Here is a 16,303-nt window from a genome sequence, read left to right on the forward strand (position 1 = left end):
CATGATAGATTGTAAACTGTAAATCAAATAAACCCTTTCCCTCCCCAGGTTTGCTTTAGTGAGTGTTTTTATCACAGCAACAAGAAAGCAAAAACAAACAAACAAACAAACAAACACGCAAACAAAAACCGATTCGCATACGATTGAGCATTTGAGCATGCTCAACATACTCAATCCGAGGAAGGAACACTTTCACGGTGGATCCGGAAGGGGATAAACAGGAACGCATTTGAAGCAGCTGACCTCAAGAGACAGCTCGCAGATTATGTTCATTTCTGCCCATGGCACTGTGTTCCTTAATTTCTTTCATTCCCAGATCCCTGGAAGCAAGATAGTAACAGCAGCTTCTTCATAGTGCTCCCGGAAGGATTCGACGAGTTAAAGATGCAGAGCGATTACTAAGCCTGCCTAGGTACACATCCATAAGTGTCTGCTGGTGTTGAAATGCCCGCTACAGGTTAGGTATTGGAGGCCTAGTCCACAGGTTGAGGGCTGTTTGAACACGAGGCCTTAAATCTCAGTCTTGTCTGTGGATTTATCTCTGATGACTTTATATTTAAGTGGGCTGTTGAGGGACATGTCTTTGAGGACATTATCTTGACCCCAAACCCTTCCTCTTTCTCTTTTGTTGTCATCTGCTGCTTTTGTGCTTTGGCTTTGTGGCTGCGATGAAGTGAGCAGCCTCTACCACGTGCTCCTGCTATCAGGAAACCCCTGCCTCTCCTCAGGTCTCCCACAGCTAGAGCCAGCTGACTGCAGACTTGCTGCAGAGAAGCAGGAGGCAAAGGACCCTCCCCTCCTTTAGCTGGCATTCCCCAGTATTTTGTCTCAGTGCTGAAAGCTACTGAATGCAACCACTTTCGTTCTTGTACCCTAAGGAGACAAACCTCTAGAGACCATTTTTCTCCTTCTTGCCTTAGTTACTAATGAGTTTTATCGTTCATTGACAGTCCTGCTGCAAAAAAAGACCTCCTCCCATTTACAAAATAAATGCTTGCAAAGATCATACCCTTAGAGAATTCTTCATCTATTGCAACCTCCTTTCTTCTGTTCCCCCAGGTCAAAGGCATTTTTGCATTGTTATTGCCTTAATCAGGGTTGGTATTCCTGCACAAAACATCATGACCAAGAAGCAAGTTAGGGATGAAAGGGTTTATTCACTTCCACAATTGCTGTTCATCACCAAAGGAAGTCAGGGCAGGAAGGAATTCATACAGGGCAGGGACCTGGAGGCAGGAGCTGATGCAGAGGCCATTGGGGGATGCTGCTTACTGGATTGCTTCCCCTGGTTTGCTCAGCTTGCTTTCTTATGGAACCCAGGACTAGGGATGGTACCATGCCCCCTGCCCCCCCCCACCCCCATTGCTAATTGAGAAAATGCCTTACAGCTGGATTTCATGGAGGCTTTCCTCAAGGGAGGCTCCTTTCTTTGTGATAACTCCAGCTTGTGTCAAGTTGACACATAAAACCAGCCAGTACAGTTATTTTTATGTTTCTGTCTTACTTGGTTGGGAGAGAGGGTCTGTGTGTCTATAAATGCGTGCATCCCACCCAGAAGTTGAATTTCATCAGGAGACCTGAAGGTTCTAAGTCCAATTGCTTTTTTTTTTTTCCTTGCCTCCACTGGGAAAACTTGGTGTGGAATTGATGTGACCCAGGCACAGGGCACTGAGTTTTCCTTCTATTCACAGGCACATCTGCTCCTGAATTAAATCTGTGGACACTCCACAGCCCGGTCCCCTGCCATTGCCTGGTAACCAGCTGGCTGAAAGTAGACTTTCTGTGAACACTGAGTTTCTAAATCACATTACGCTTTCTGCAAGTCACGAGGCAGGTAAACAGTGGGCTAATTTAGACCTTCCACACCAAGGAAAAGCACACGTTCAGGGAAGGAATTAATTTCTCCAAGGCTCCTGGTATTTTCTTTGCCTTTCACTTGCCCTGGAAATGTCTTTCACGAGTTTGAAGCAAGCCTGCCATCCTTTGGCTTACTGCCTCGTCCTTTAAAGGCCGAGTGCTTCAAAACATGCCACCTAGCCAGCGCCCCACCCGAGTCCCTGCACTCACAGACTCTCTGAGTTTTCCGAGACAAGCATTTCTGATTGAGAATAAATCAATGGCCTAGCCTATGTCCCACTATAGTATCTGCAGAGAAATAAATTTCGGCATCCAAAAACCAAACATAACAAAACAAAACAAAACAAAAACAAACCCAGATAGTAGCCCAAATGGAGTTTCCCAACATTTTGATAACAAATTGTTCTAAAACTGGAGATAGTGAGACGACTCAGCTAGTAGAGGTGCTGCCAAGTCTAAGAACCTGCCTTTGAGCCTGTGTGGTAGAAGGACTGTTCTGGGTCCTCACATATATCACACAGCATGAGTGTGATCACACACACACACACACACACACACACACACACACACACACACACACACAGAGAGAGAGAGAGAGAGAGAGAGAGGAAGATGGAAGTTGATAGACTAGTATAATAAATATGTGAACCAACCAACTACACTCAATATTTATTCATATTTTTATGTTTTTTGCTGCATCTATTTATGTGTTCATTTGAGTGTGTACGAAACCTCATCAACAATTCATCCTAAAACCATTTCAGCACCTGTCTTCACAAAATAAGAGTATGCTCTCACATGGTCCCAACACTTACCATTCCCAAGCAAATTTATAATAATTATACGATATCATCCAAAATTAATCTACACTCTAATTCCTCTGCACGTCCTTATAAGTCAGGTAACATGTTTGATTGCCATCAGTTTTATGCCTTTTAGGAAAGATTAGTCCTGCCTTCAGTTTCAATGGCACTGACTTCTGCCCCATCCATGCCAGCTGTCTTATAGACTGTCCCGTAGTGACCTTCAACGAGCAGTGTCTGGAAGGGGCAAGGAAGGAGGGTGGTGCACAACGTTGTGTAACCGAGAATAAATGTCTGCCTCTCACTCAGAATAGAGGATCATGTCTCCCTGGGGTTATACAACATGTCTCTGGCCCCCTTTCAGCCCCTAGGAATGTCCCTACAACCATACCAACATTCTTGCTTCTTTGCAAATGCCGAGCACATTCCCAGCCTGTGTCGTCTCTGCCCCTCTTTCTGTGTAGGACAGCTGGTCCCTCCCTTCCAGCAGGAGGTTCTCAGTGACACCTCTCCTTCCTTGACTACCCTGTGTGGAGTCAGTTGCAGACCACCCTCCAGTGTGCATTTCACCCCAAATTCTTTCTTTTTCTAAGGATTTATTTATTTATGCATTTACGTACATCTCTCTGTCTCTGTCTCTGTCTCTGTCTCTCTGTCTCTCTCTCTGTGTATGTGTGTGCCTGCATGAGTTCATGTGTACTGCATGCATGTAGGAGCTTCCAGAGACCAGAAGGGGTCATTTGACCCCTTGGAACTCCAGTTACAGGCAGTTATGAGCCACTATGTAGGTCCTGAGGATTGAATTCAGGTCCTCTGTAAGAGCACCAAGCACTCCTAACCTCTATAGGCCATTCCTATAGCCTCTAAGACCCGCCTTTCTATACATTTTTCTTCTTTGACTGATGACTTGTCTTATTCCTTAGGAGTTATAGATTCCGAAGACAGGGCCTTCGTGTGACTTGTTCACTGTCACCGCTTCAGCTACAAAGCCTGTGTCCAGCTCCACCCAAGGAAGGACTATTCATCAAGAGCCACGCCTGAGCTCCAAACACTGCAGAGACCTGGTGTGTTAGCACTCCGATGCTCGCATGACCCAGCCATCTATTCCCTGCTGTTTCTGGCCTATGGTAAGGCCAAAAGCCAACACCAGCTGCAGCTCCCAGTGCACTGGATCCTCTGTTAAACAATTTTGCCTCTGAATTTAAAATAATCCCTCAGTGATTCACAGTAAAAATTATCGTGTAAAGGAACTAAGTTACACATATGTATTTGAAATACATCTTCACTAAGTAACATTTTCTTGTACCGTGTATGCAAGTTCTACCATGTTCTCTTCCAGTTTTTAAAAGGCTGCTCATGAGATGCTAGGGTGGGTTTAAACTCTAAGTGGTTGTGATCTGTAGCTGAGAAAAGAACAACAACAACAAAAATCCCACTCGTTTGGCTCATTTCAGTTCTCTCAGTAATCTAATGTAGTAATTCAATTTTAATATTCATTTTGCAAACAAAGAAATTGAGTTCATTCAGGGTCACACAGAGGAATTACAGTTTCCACTTAAACTCTTCACTATGTCCCCTTTCAAGAGCGAGTTCAGTTACTTAGGAAGTAAAACAGCTTTTTAAATTTTTTTGAGTTTAGTAGGTTGTCTATGGGTAGGAAAAAAAAATAAGATCTTACTCATATGTATATGGACACTGTTTTAGGCCAAATAGGTGATGACGTATTTGTGAAAATAAAATATTTCTATGTATTTATAGTCACTGCAGCATTTAGCTACACCTGCTTTCAATACAATAATTGAAAAAAAAAAAAGAGAACTCCTAGCTAAAAGAAATATAAAGAATTTTGTGAGATTGGCACTCCTCACCCTCCGACAGCAAATAACTAGAACACACTGGTCATACCTTTGGAAGCATGGCTAACAGGCTTAACTGGGAATCCATAAATTATGTCTTCAGTTTTATGGGCATTAGTTTTTTAATTTATTATTGCGTGGTGTTGTCTCTTGAACTCAAGACCTCATGCAAACAGGGTTTGAATCCCTGGACCCTACTTGTGTAGATTATTAGTTAATTACAAACTACAGGGGTGTCATCAGCAACATGCTGAATTTGTCATCTGTATAAATGTTAACATTTTTTGTGACACTTTCCAATGCTGTGGATATTTGAAGATATTACTCATGTTCAAATCACTTTATGAGAGTGATTCCAATGATCATCTCCACCTTCGGAGATGGTGCTATTTAACAAGAAAGAAAGCTGTTCATTGGTTGAGCACACAGTTTAACTTAGACTATTTTGACTGATAGTCGTAGTTCCATAGGGATTGCATGCATCCAAATACATTCTTTTTTTTTTAAATCATAATAGAAAGAAATTCCCACAAATGATCTGAACAATCATTTTTTTTAAAAAAAAAAGACAATACAAAATAGTCCAATAAGCATATGAAAACCAATCATCAAAGGAACCAGATAACAAACCTCGGTGAGATAACTTCTCATCCCCACTACAATGGCTTTTACCATTGAAAAAGAAGAAAACTCTGGAATGCTGGTCAGGATGTGGAGATAGGGGGCTTTTAAATACTCTTAGTAGCAATGCAAACCAGGTAGCTGTATGGAAAACAATGTAGACACCCCTCAAAAAACCAGAGCTAGAACTATTCTCTAATCAGCTGTCCTCATGTTAAAGAGCTATGCATTGTGTTTTAGAGTATGAGTGTTTGTCTGCCAGTGTGTAAATGCACCGTGTGCATGACTGGTGACCTCGAAGGCTGAAAGAGGGTTTGGGAACCTGTTGGAATTGGAATTACAGACAGTGTGAGGTATTATGTGTGTGATGGGAACCAAACCCAGGTCCTCTGCAGAGCAGTCAGTGTTTCTACCAGTTGAGACATTTCTGCAGTCCCATGATCCTTACCCCTGGGTACAAATCGAATGGCACTGAACTCAGCCAAGGGCCCATCTGCCCTTGGATGCTTAGTGTACACTGCTTAGAAGTGGGTTACCATCCTGGATATCCATCACCACCAGCAATCGTGTGGCTACCAGAGTTGGGGGACTGAGGGCATTTTTTAAAACACATGGAAATAGAAGTCCAGAGGGTTCATTGGTACCTTAATCCCTCCTTAGTCCCTGTGTCTGCTGTCACTTTCTGTAGTTGGTTGTCACTGCCTTATCTTATTCCTCCACTGGCCCATCTCTGTTTCTTGTTTGGGGCACACATGTACATAAAAGGAGCTTTGAATTAATTTGTTTTGCCAAATGTAAGCTGAGAAAGTCAGCTTTGCTTGTTGTATAGCTATTGCTCATGTTCTGCAGATACTAAAGTGATTGATTTTCCTCTATACAGAGTGGGCAAAGTCTAAATTTCTGTGCTGAGTTCTGGTGTTAGTCTCCTTGAATTATCATACTGCCTCACAGAACAAAATGGGCTGTGGAGATGGCTGATGGTTTAAATTATTTCTAGCTGGCATTGTAATGCATGGTGGACACAAAAATAATAAATAACAGACCTGTGTTTGCACAAATGTCTCTGATGGATGAAGCCTTGCTTCTAGCCTTGTGTTAAATTTAGCCACACTCCTCTGCACATTTACAGAACATCAGGCTGTATGTTTTGCGAATTGAAATGTTTCACAGGATTGACTTACTTTCATCTTGGGATCATCAAAATGCACAGAGTTGAGCTAGGGAGCTTGGCTCAGCTGGTAACGTGCTTGCTCTGCAAGCATCAGGACCTGAGTTCTGATCCCGAGCACCCACACAAAAGCCAGCTTTGTCAGTGGACACCTGTAATCCTCGAACTCTGGGAACGAGCAGAGAGAAACAGGCACATTGTAGAGGCTTGCCGACTCGGCTAATTTACCTGGAACAGAGAGCTCCAAGTTCAATGAGAGACCTGTGTAAAAAAGCTAAGGTAGAGTGGAATAGAAGAAAATACTTGAAGCTAACCCCTTACCTCTACAAACTCAGGCTCAGGTGAGCACACTTGCATACACACATGCAATGTATGTACTATACTATACTATACACACACACACACACACACACACACACACACACACACCCCACAACAACCAGACAAGAAACAAACAACAAAAAAGGATAAATGAACTTGAATTTGCTTCTAAAATTCCTGAGATGTTCTAAACTCCATGGTGGCAGCTTTCTTAAAAGCAAAACAATAACTCTTACTTCTTCTCAGCTCTTCCTGGAGCTCTGACACCAGTGGATGGAACACAATGTGCTTGGGATGGGATCCAGGGAGCCATGATGGAGGAGGATCTGTCTTGCTCATCAACCTCATGGCTGCTTATTTCCCCACACATATTTATTTAAACCTTTCTAAAATATTTTATTTATTTATTTATTTATTTTTACATGCACTCCAATCTTTGTGCAAAGGTGACTCTTCTTTCCTGGTACTTCCTTGACTTAGGAGCCCATTGGTCTATTGAAACACCTTTATGGTGCTGCTCAATATTTGGAGACATGTCTTACACTAGCCTCCATTCACTGCTGTCTATGCAATGGAAGATGATTCGTGTTCTCCTTTTCATCGAAAGGATTACTCTGAATGTATTAAAGTCTTCTGCATAAGCTGGTAAAGAAAGGGAATTTATTAATATGTCAGAGGCATCTCTGATAGTAGAGAACTATCATGAAGCCATGCTACTCTAAGTGCTGGTGTCTGAGGAAGATAACATAGTAGGGCTTACGCCTCCCATGCTGGGTGGGTTACCTTTGTATCCTTCTTTATGTTCTCCCAGCCTGATGTTTGACTGTGAACGTCTTGGCTGTGAATGCTCTATGCAGTCGTGACTCACGGGCTCCCTCTTGCAGGTGTATCACAGAATCTTTGGTTGCCGATGTGGAGTTTCAGGCTGTGGCTGGTCTGACTTCTGCCTCATGTTCAAACTGGAAGTGTGAGCAGATGAGATCCACATAGGGCAATAATGGGAGTAAATACATTAATGTGTCTGTCCTACAAACTTCAGGAAGATAGACCGGGAGCCATTCCACAATGCTCACAGTAGCCTGGGAGGAAGGATCGTTTGTTGTCCACATTCAGTAACCAACTCAGCTGAAGACCCTATGATTGGCTCTTCCCTGTTCCCTATTTTAATTTGTCTAGTTCTCCACTTGTTTCTTCAAATCAGTTCCAAAAATAAAGCATCTTCCTTCGGGCTCTGCTTCTGGGAAGAACCCAGACTAAGCTAATTTAAATCAGCTTCACTTGGTTGCATTTTTTCTCTTAAATTTGGAGATGTTTGGAAACTATTTGCAAGTCTTATAAAGTACACACTAAATAAAGACGACATGAAAAACAAGTAAATAGGATAGTACCCTCATGTTGTATATAAATGCCCTATAAAGTAGGAATTGTTCTGTGAATTACTTTCCCCGTTCTTTGGTTGGGAGACAGACTCAGACAATTGCTTGGTTTTGTAAAAACACATCTCCGCAATTCTACAGCTGTGCTTAGATGGTAACTGAATAGTAATGTTTTGATCGCAGCTCCACAGATGGTGAGGCCCAGAAGACACATGTCTCTTCTGTAGAGGGGCAGTGCATGAAGCATGGTTGAATCAGTGGGCTCTGAGTACTTTGGGGTGCATCTGTGTGGGGACATGTATGAGTGTCTCTGGACCGCTGTGTGTGTTTATCTTTTGTAAAAGTGTTTTTACTTACGTGTCTATGTGTGTGTCTGTATATCACATGTGTATGTGTACATGTGGAGGCCAGAGAGGGTGTCAGATCCCCTGAAGCTGGAGTTATAGGTGGCTGTAGGCTACCCTACTTGGATGGATGCTAGAAACCAAACTTGGGTTTTCTGAAAGAGCAGAAAGAGTCCTCTTAACCAAGGACTATCTGTGCGTTCCCCATGTTTATTTTCCTATAAGTACAAGGCATCAATTCCAATGTAATTACTTTAAATATCATAGTCCTTGGGTCACCAATAGGAAAAGAAACTTTTGGAAACGAAAAGTATTGGGCAATCAGTTTGGCACCAGAGACAGAAATCAGAGGATTTTTGCATCATGTGGCATTTCAGTCATTCCCCAGCTGGTTTCTGATAGAGGCAGAATCAGAGTTCAGGTCTTTGAGTCTTTTCTCAGGGCCTTTCCTGAACGGCCTTTCTGTTGAACTGGAGGCCAGTGAGCTTTTCTCATGTGAAGGTCCAGGCAGAAAACAATCTGGGCTTTGCTGGCACAGGCATCCTGGTGCAGCTACTCACTGCTGCCATGGAGTGAAGTCAGTGTCCAGGACACTAACACGAGCAGGGGTATGCTCCTGAAAAGACACAGTCATAAACACACGAGAGGGCCTGGTTTTGGCCAGTGGGTCACCCTTCGTTGGTCCACCAAGTTTCATAGTAACACACGGCAAATTCTGCTTGGTAATCACCATGAGGCCATAGGATCTTAGAGAATTAAAGTCTCCATCTGGCCTGATGCTGAGAACCTCCATGACATGGTGGTCCCCGTAGGACCGGGCTTCCTTTCAGGCCTGCATATGCACAGACTCTGAGCCAGCATCCAGGAGAGTGGGCCTGGCCCTCTCTAGTTTCCAGAAGGAATCGAAAATTCTCTTCCTGTGCAGATAAAGGAACAATTATACCACAGGGGACTTACTGGAAAGTAAAGCAGGCTCACCAGGAAGCAGCAGGAATTTGCTTCTCAGTCATTTTCTCCGCAGTCTGGCCCAGAGTCTGCCAGACCCAGAAAGGTCAGCTGGGATCATTGGCAGACTTGGAAAACTTCCAGAACCTTCACTCATGGGATGACACATGGGGGTTTGTCAGTTTCTGTGACCCACTCAGGACTTCCCGTGGCCCATCCAGCTGTTGCACACTCTTCAGGTTCAAGCATATATGTCTCCATATAGTTTTATTCTTGGCTGCTCTGTCAAGGCGACACTATTGTCTCTGTTGAGCACCGCCTACAAATGTGACTTTTGATCCTTCCCCCTTTATCCTATGCCCTCTTGGTGGATTTCTTGTTGACGTTTGAGAAAGTAAAAAGCAATTGTCTTTCACAGAGAAGGTCAAATCTAGGAGTTTAGGTGAAACCCGATGTCTATGCCAACGGGGCTGGATGTTTATCCTTGTGTTTATGCGTACGCATGCATGCACACAGTTATGTGTGAATCTCAGCTTGCCCTTTAAAATTAGGTCACCTTTTCCAAGGCCTCCACTTCAGCAGCCTGGGTGCTCTTAAATCGACGAGTGACTGGGTCTTCTCTAGTTAATGTCATCCCCAGGCGTCCTCTCCTCTCCTTCTCTTTCATTTCTACCATGTAAATTTACCTCGTGGCCTGTTTCAGTTTCTAAGAGATAAGGGCTTACCAAGGCTGAATGGAGCTTTCAATGGATTTAATGATCTAAATCTTAAAAACTATATTCCGTGATTTCCTGCCTCAATACTTGAGTGTCCACACCCGTCATTGGACATGAGTCCATAGTGTAATCCTGCCTTCGGAACTGAAGTGGTTTGGGGAGAGAGAAGGGAAGAGTTCCAGTTATTATTTTTCATGGGTAGCATTCTTCTCCCTGGAGATAGGAAGGCTGGGGGACTTGAGGCTGCAGAAATGAGGAGGGAAGAAAAGAATATTTGATTATTTCTTCATAAACAACCATTTCCTTTAGCACCTGGCTGTGGGTCCTACTACCGTGAGGAGAATATCAGTGGCTTTAATATTCCCTTCATTGCACCTTGGAATCAGTTGTCTGCCATGCTGAGCTCTCTGGCTTTCAGAGCAGCGCCAGCCCTGAAACCCACGGCAGATGTAAGAGGAAAGTTTAGCCAGAATGCTTTCAGTTAAAGCCCGTCTCAGCATTTCTCCTGTTCCCACAGGGTTTTCGCACACACCTCTGACCAGTCCAGTCCCTTGATGAGGGGCATATCCCTTAGTGTGCAGGTGCTACTGTGCTTACATTAAGACATTTTTGTAAAAAATTTTAATGGCTTATTCCATTTGAATTTGATCGTTATTCTCAGTAGCATCACCAGCAAAGAACAACTCTTGAGTATTAGCTAGAAGAAAAGAGAAAACAATAACAAAGGCGAAACAAAAATCTCCAAAAAGCAGAATCTGGATAAGGAAGCTGAAGTTAGGCTGGGTGTATAAATTTGATATGGCTCATGACCACAAGGTGGCGCTATTAAAACACCTCATTTTCAAGCCCCGAAAAAGATACAAATAAGGAAAACAAAATGAAAGAGTCTTTCATGCAGAAAATAGTTTGTGTCAAGAGCAGAGCCAGAGAAGTGTATGCAGCAGCAATGCCTGTATAGTCTGATGTACGCATGTGGAGCCCGGCTGTAAGCATTTTACGGAGTAATGCTATAGGAAGTGGAAATTGGTATTTTGGGGGGAGGGCAGACGTTTTATAATTGATACTTTTGTAATTCAAACAGGAGCTTTACTGCTTGTTAAATTTTTACATTGACTATTAAATGCATTTCATCTCCCTGGCATCTTTGAAAGTGTGACATTTTAGACATCAGAATGATAGGCTAGGCTTACTATTCCTCGACCCACTTCTATTCTACATTGAGAGCTTGCACACTGGGGACATTTATTTAAAAACAATTAGTGCCCCATTAAGGGAAACATGAAGCCTGTGGGTCACAGATGTTCTTGGCTGCTTTGGGAAATGGTCGTGTAGGAAGTTGGTAAATTAATACTCTGTGGAAAACAGTTCTGTCCTTTAGACATGTTGTCTATTATGTGACTCCCTGATGTCAGTGCCACGTTATTACCAGTGAGCAGAATCGTGGGTGAGGGTTCTCTATGTGCATACGGTATCCATTTCCTGACAGATGCAAAGATGGCATTTCACAAATTTGTATGTAGAAGATGGGTGTTGTTATAATGGCTCAGATAATCTTGTTCCTGAAGGCAGGAGTGGAGAGTTGTCCAATGGAACAAGCAGAGAAGCTCAGGGATTTGTTGACCTCATCCCCAGAGCAGCTCTCCAGATCAGGAGACATGAGAGTATCTCCATTCCTACCATGAGGTCCCAAGAACTAAATCACCTACGAGTGCTTCGGATACTACACGGCAGGAAATGGCCTTGAAGTTATTCTCTAGAGAAAAATTCAGGGACATTAAAGGGAAATGCCTACACATTGCAATTTGAATTTAGATAAAAATCTAATAAAATATTTTGAATTACTTTAAAGAAGAGAAGGAAAGAGACCGGGGCCATATAGAGAGCACTGTGTGTGTGTGTCTGTCTCTCTCTCTGTGTGTGTGTGTTTAAGCTGGAAGTATTTTGTAGTTGTTGTTCTGTGATGGAGTCACGCTCTGTTGCCTAGGTGGGTCTCCAGTTCAGGGGTACAAATGGTCCTCAGGATTTAGCAAACCAAGTATCTGGGACTCCAGCCCAGCACCACTGTCCCTGACTTCGGGCTAGATTTGAACCCAGGGCCTCCAGCATGCTCAGCTCGCACTCTACCACTGAGTTTTACCCCGAGGGCATTTGTATTTCTTTTCTCTTTCTTTTATGTAATTCTTATCACTTTGTAAGTCCAGCTGTCATATTTTCCCATCATCCACACAGCAGGAGGCCAGGGGAAGGTCCCTGGTTTTCCCTCTAACTGGGGAAAACCATACAGGTTACTGATGAAAGATGTGACTGAGTTGACTCCTGGCTGACTCACTTACAGAGGCATTGCTCCAGCTGCAAAGACAACTCATGATATAAAAATTAACCAGTCTGTACTTGGGGAAAAAGATGCTAACTAAAATATGTACCTCTGAGGAATGAGCCTTACTTAGATACCCAATGTGTTAGCTAAATCTGAGCCTATAGCAATATAAACTGCCATTACTACTACTATGAATTGTTTTGAAGTAGTCAACAGAACTGTATGTTTATTATTAGACGTTTTAACTGAATCATAGGTCTATTAGTTTGTAGAGAAGGTATATGGAAGGAAAGATGTGTGTGACATATATATATGTGGCATATATATATGTGACATATATATATATATATATATATATATATATAGAGAGAGAGAGAGAGAGAGAGAGAGAGAGAAGGATGTGTGAAGAAAGTAAGGTTTGCAATCTATCCTGTCTTACACTGGACCAGAATAGTGGCTATTTCTGATACACATACACGTTTTTCTTTTGTATGTGTCAACTCTTACAGTACACTGGGGAATCCAAGTAACTTGCTTGGACAATTCATCACATTATACTTAAAATATCCACATATTTGATAATATTTTAAAAAATTAAGATTCCATGTGTCCTATGGTGATTAGAACTAATAATTATAGGAGAGTTGAGAAGATGAGGTGTCCTAGATTCTGGAGTAAATCATCACAAAAGAACCAAATTCCTAACTTGACTTGAAAAAGTGCAAATGATCTGATTCTCTCACGAGGAATCTTGAATCACTTAGAGGTTGGTTAATATAGAATTAGTGAAGTCAGGCATCATCCCAGCTCTCATGAGGCTGAAGCAAGAAGATTGCTGTGAGTTCAGGGCCAGCCTAGGCTACAGAGTGGGGCCTGGTCTCAAAGACAGACAGCAAAATCCTAAAAATCCAAACCCCAAATGCCTCTCATAAAAACCCCAAAAGTAGGAAAGCAACCAAGAACATTTAAAGAATTAGTTATACTCATGCTTCTTTGTAGCCCAGGTTGGCTCTAACCTTCTGGTCCTCCTGCCTCAGTCTCCTTGGTGCTTGTATCACAGATGTGCAGTACCATGTTCAATTTTGACACAATCGGGAGACCTGGGGTTTATGTTGAAGTTCCCAGCTATGTGCTATATACGGTTCTTAACCGTTGATGGAGGGGCCATTTATTTCTTTGTTCTGATGTTATTTATCACTTCTGTCTTTTAAAGGGGTCATGAATAGTGAATGTGGGGAACTCACTTGGAGGACTTGAATCTACAGTGCGCCTCAAGGCTCCCCCTCCACATTAGCAACACAAGCGTGCTCTTTACAGCCTTGCATATCTGTCAGGTTTGCATTATCTTTAGTGTGCTACCTGCTTGTTCCGAAGATGCTGTTGACTTTTGCTTATTTGGCTAATGATTTGATGCAGCTGAGGCTTGCGGTGACTTGAGCGCTCAGCTCCAGGAGACCATGGAGGCACAGACAGGTACCTGCTTGATTCTCTGAAGCCACAGACATCCCTCAGTGGTTATATGGCATGCTACACACAACGGATTTTCTGTCAGGCCCACATCCGGCTGGCAGGCCTTGAACCCCACAGGCTTGCCTTGAGAGGTGGGTGCTAAAAGAGAGGACTTTGTTGGTTTGGGCTCCAGCTCAAACAATTTATTTTAGGACTTTTAGAAGCCTCCCTTTAAGGAACATTAAAAGGCCTGTAGAAGAGACGTCTAGAGCTGGCCAGCAGTTGGTTTGTTAGTGATCTTGAAGAGTCATGTACCTCATCTTGGTGTTTAATCAGTTAGTAACTTATTTCTGTATGTATATCATTTTCTTTTAAAAACAAATTACCACTAACACCCCCCCCCCCCACCTTCAACAAGAGATTGTGAGTATTCTGCAGGCCTGGGTAATCCCTTATTGAGCTTGTCTTTTCTATTTCCTTTTATAAAAAAGATCCAATCCCTCTCCAGGATGGACAAGGCAGAATCCAGAATCAAACTAAAAATTTTGGGTCTCAGATCCTAGCATACATTTTTGGCATTATATACAAACAAGTAGGTACTTACTAGGTGATCAATATAAACTTAAGATGAGAGTTCTGGCCCACCCTCAAAGTACAGATGCAGTGTGAACTTCTTCTGTACAAGTTTATTCCATAAAGAAAACAAGTCTGTCTGCTCCAATAGCACATGCAACACAATGAAGGTAAAGGACACAGTGAGAGATCTAGGAGGTACAGTCGGGATGGAAGTCTGGTTGGAGTTTACCCAAAAGACTTCAGATGTGTGAGATGGGCTCACAGCTGCCACAGTTCCGTCTGCGTTGACTTGGGCTCGGGAGCAAGCTACACTCAATCCAAGTGTAAGACTGACCTCAGAAGATAAGGGATGTGGATAAAAAAATCATTTCTGATTGTTCAGAACTGGTACTAGTCCTTAATTTTACTGCATACAAGATATTAGAAATGTTTAATAAGGTCTGTTTTCCTGTGTACTAAATCACAATTTCTGATTAGAACAAGGCGTGTTTTGCTGGTAAAGGAAAGTCAGGCTGAGAGGCCAGCACTGCAAGGTTGAGACCACAGGAACTTTGGAACCCGAGTAGAGAGTCAGCAGGGTAGAGCTGGGGTCTCTGGTGACAAGCATGGTGAGTACTGCTTTTACTCAGGAGTATGGAGCTAACATAGCAGTAGGAAATTACAGAAAGGAAGGGACTTACAATGGGTAGAGGAACTCACAAGTTTCTTTCTAAGAAAAGAGAGAACATCACTGAGAGATGAAGTGTCTTCCTTGAAGTTAGCTATCACATGGTTCTTCAGATAAGGCTGTGTTGTGTTAAGACGGAGGAAAGCAGAGAACCCACGTTGGCATACCTTTCCTTCCAGTCTTTCACGTGTTCGCCATATTGAAATGCAGGGACCGGGTACGTGCCAAGGACCTTGGGTTCCTATTCTGAGTTGCTTTGACAGTGTGACACCAGGTCCTGGTGTTCTTCCAAGCTCAGCCTCTCTCACTTGATGTTTAGGCTAAGGATTCCTGGCACATAGGAGCTTATATTGCCAGTTCCATGGTCATTACATCACATGTGCCTTAAAAAGGTATGCAGTAGGGCAAGGTGGAATGTTATGTCCAGCAAAAGTGCCTTGGTCCACCTCTCCGTGGAGACAAGGACTGGGCCTTGCTGTGCAATGCTGAATCCTTGCATAGTTTCAGGGACTTGGGTTTGACTGGTGCATTGAAGGAATGAAGAAAACATACACACACACACACACACACACACACACACACACACACACACACACCCCACATGGAAACCTGGGAGATTTGGGTGGACCCGGCTTTGTGATGGAGTAACTTTGTGATGGAGTGTGATGTGGCACTGTGACAGCTCAATATATCTATCATATACAGTTGAACAGAGAGGCAGGGGTCACTGCATACAGCTGAGGAAGGAGGTGGGGTTATAACATACAGATGAACAAGGAGGTAGGGTTTATGGTATATAGCTGGATGGAGGAGACAGGTTTAGCTATCAGCATGAGCTGCCTCAGTAGGGGAGCGGTCTTCAGACTAGCTATCCCTGGGGGACAAAGCTATGGCACACACTGTTAACATTTGCACTTGGGCCATGAGGGAAGGTTTTGCCATTTCCCTCTGAGCCTCACCAAGGCGGGAGTTGGGGTTCAGCTTTGCCATTTTCCCCTGGATCTGAGGCTGTGGTCCCTGGTACAGCTGTGTTCATGTCAATAACACATACTCACTTGGGGCTTCACAGACTCAGGATTCCTCCCTTCTCTACAGTGTAAGTCTCCGTTTTCCCTAAGAAACCCTCCTCCTTAACCCATCCTCCAAGGGGTTAGGGAGCTTCCTCTAAGCTCCTTGACTATCAGGCACAACCCACAAGAGACTTACTGTTGAAAATTATTCTGGTGACGATCATGTTTAAATTGTGATCCAGAGATCCCAGGCATAACATATAGCCAAATAGCACTG

At 43.2% G+C, this 16,303-nt stretch overlaps 1 long non-coding RNA gene across 1 annotated transcript; it reads left to right on the top strand.

Annotated features, from left to right (window-relative positions):
- The first annotated feature begins 1,705 nt into the window (after positions 1-1,705).
- On the top strand, positions 1,706-3,918 carry LOC143435143 (uncharacterized). The gene is made up of 2 exons (XR_013105153.1): positions 1,706-1,834; positions 3,584-3,918. It is a non-coding gene; the product is annotated as an uncharacterized LOC143435143 (long non-coding RNA).
- Positions 3,919-16,303: the final 12,385 nt, after the last annotated feature.

This window comes from Arvicanthis niloticus, chromosome 19 (assembly GCF_011762505.2).
Source record: "Arvicanthis niloticus isolate mArvNil1 chromosome 19, mArvNil1.pat.X, whole genome shotgun sequence".
In the NCBI taxonomy this organism is placed as follows: Eukaryota; Metazoa; Chordata; class Mammalia; order Rodentia; family Muridae; genus Arvicanthis; species Arvicanthis niloticus.